The sequence below is a fragment of the Chiloscyllium punctatum genome, unplaced genomic scaffold (assembly GCF_047496795.1).
Source record: "Chiloscyllium punctatum isolate Juve2018m unplaced genomic scaffold, sChiPun1.3 scaffold_345, whole genome shotgun sequence".
NCBI lineage: Eukaryota > Metazoa > Chordata > Chondrichthyes > Orectolobiformes > Hemiscylliidae > Chiloscyllium > Chiloscyllium punctatum.
Window position 1 is genome coordinate 2,501 of NW_027310079.1, and position 2,500 is coordinate 5,000.

At 65.7% G+C, this 2,500-nt stretch overlaps 1 non-coding gene across 1 annotated transcript; it reads left to right on the forward strand.

The window, feature by feature from the left end:
- Nucleotides 1–1,244: 1,244 nt before the first annotated feature.
- On the forward strand, nt 1,245–1,398 carry LOC140472460 (5.8S ribosomal RNA). The gene has a single exon (XR_011957645.1). It is a non-coding gene; the product is annotated as a 5.8S ribosomal RNA (ribosomal RNA).
- Nucleotides 1,399–2,500: the final 1,102 nt, after the last annotated feature.

The following is a 2,500-nucleotide window of genomic DNA, read 5'->3' on the forward strand; positions in this document are numbered from 1 at the left end:
TCGAGCAAGTGAAAAAAAAAGTAACAAATAAGAAAGGATCGTCGGCTTGGGGGTACGCCCGTTTCCGTTTCAACTTGTCTCGCGAGGGTGGTTTCGGGGCCAGCAGGAGAGCTCGTCGGGGTAGCAGGCCCTGCAGCCGTGGTCACCGCCAAACCCCCCACAACTGTTGGGCGCCTACCTGCGCGGGGCAGGAGGACACTTTCCGATTTCAAATCTCCGTTTGCCGAGTCCACCCCGAACGCACGCGGGCGGGCGGGTTCGCATCACCCTTCGTCACAAGGGGCGAAGCCCGTTCCACCGTCTCGTCAGTAGTGCCGACCGGTCTGTGATCGACGAGGGGAGCCACACCAGGTCCGGCCCTGCTGCTTGGCGGCACCGCGTCGTCGGGAGCTCGCGACAGACGGAGGGTTTCGGTGTACTCTCCAGCCACGGGAAACGAAGCCGGTGATGCAGGCGCCGGTCTTTCGCTCCCAAATCGGCTGGGTTTACATCGTTGCTATCTAGTCACGCTCCCTTCAAACCCGACGGGGTACCTATTCCCCTCACCCGTCTGTGCGTATACAGCCTCTTTGCACTTGCGGGATGGGGGTGGTGGTTTAAAGACTCTCGAGTTGCCGCCCGTCGGTCTCCGAGCTCCGTGCAGTAGTGATCCCCAGCGAACTGCCAGCAGGGCGAACGAGCGATCCCGCTCTCGGTCGGGGCGCCTGGCGTCGATCGGTGGTCGGTGGCTTGCGGGCAAGCTGCGCTGTGAGTGTGGGAACGAGTATGACGAGCCGTTGCCGCGACTCCCAGTCCACCTCGGCGGTGGCTGGGCCGGGCGGGCGTCTGCTCGGGCGAGTGCCGCCCCCGCCTCCTCGCAGGAAGTCCGCTCGCCGACACGCCGCCACGTGCACGCGTCAGTGACGCTGCCGAACCGATGGCCGGTGCCCGTTCCCGCCTCTGCTTTTCCTAGGGCAAAGCTGCTGCACGCCTCGTGATACTAGGCGGGCGACATGGTGGCGGTGATCCTGCCTCCGTCGCTGCGGTGCGTTGGGGCACGCATCGCCTCTTGGGCGCCCTGTCCTCCTCCCCCCAATAGACGTATGTTTCTGCGGGCCGCACCAGGATGGTGCTCCCCATCGCTTCACGCCACCCTGCTCCGCCCGCACGCCGGCGTGCAGGTGGCTGTAGCTCAAGGTGGGGAGCGTATGTGCGGTCCGGGTCGCTTTCCTCTGGCGAGGGAGAGACCTAAAACAAACTCAGACAACTCTTGACGGTGGATCACTCGGCTCGTGCGTCGATGACGAACGCAGCTAGCTGCGAGAATTAATGTGAATTGCAGGACACATTGATCATCGACACTTTGAACGCACTTTGCGGCCCCGGGTTCTTCCCGGGGCCACGCCTGTCTGAGGGTCGTTTGGCAATCAATCGCACTCGCCTTGGCTGGCGAGAGCGCGGCTGGGGTGTCGCAGAGGACCCGTCCTCTTTGTCCCCCTAAGTTCAGACTCCGGAGCCCTCCGGCGTCGGAGCGCTTGGCCTTTCCCCCCCACCCTGCACATTCCGTTCGTCAGGCTCGACGCCATCCCCCCGCCGGGGAGCGCGGCCTGGCGTCCGTCTGTGTCGTGGCAGTGGGGCCAGCACGGCTGTCACCGGTCCCAGAATGGCTGTCGGTGGTTCACACTGTGTGTGTGTGCCAACCCTCCTGGTCTCTGGGACACGGAGCTGCCACGAAGTGTTGAGCCTCCAGTGGGGGGTCTGCCTAAGCTCTGCACGTCCGCATTGGGTCCGTCTCTCGGTTGGCTGGCAGTGGAAAGAGTGAAGGGAGCCGCGGAGGTCCGGTGCTGGTGCGCCGCCGGCCTGACCGTGGAGCTCGCCGGTTTGACACGCTGACCCGACTCGATGGTTGATCGATTGAGAGTGCTGGGAGCTGCAGGCCGCCCGCTGCTGCAGCCGCCCGTCTCGTGGTTCGTCCTCGGCCTTAAGTGGCCGGCGGGGCGTCTGATCCTGTCTCCCCTGCTGGCGCCGAGTGCCTGGCCGAGGGAGGAGGTTTTCGTCGAACGCTGTGACTTGGACGGTCGCACGCGCGTGGATCGCTGGCTCTTGGCTCTCCCGTTCAGTCCGCACGTTTTCCGCTCCGTCCTGCCACCGGTCTCGGGAGGTACGGAGGGGTTGGCGGGCGTGGTGTGTGCTCCGTCACCGTGCAGGCACACCTACCACGCCGTCGGCCGACCCCCGCACGGTCCTCCTGGCCATCGGGAGGACGGCGGAACGTCGGGCTGTCGGGGGCCAAGTCGCCAGAAGGCCACCGCTGTGTCTTCCGTACCCTGTCACCGTCGGCGTGCCTTCCTCAACTCGTCCGGCTCGGGGCCGCTGGGTTCAGGAGCGGCGTCGCCCGCCGGCCCCACTGAAGGCCGTGCCGTTCCGCGGCTGGCGATCGATGTGCGTGGCGTGCCTGCGCGACCGTTCGCCACTTGAGCCTCGGCACTCCTCTCTCCCTCTCTCTGACCGTCGGGCAGTC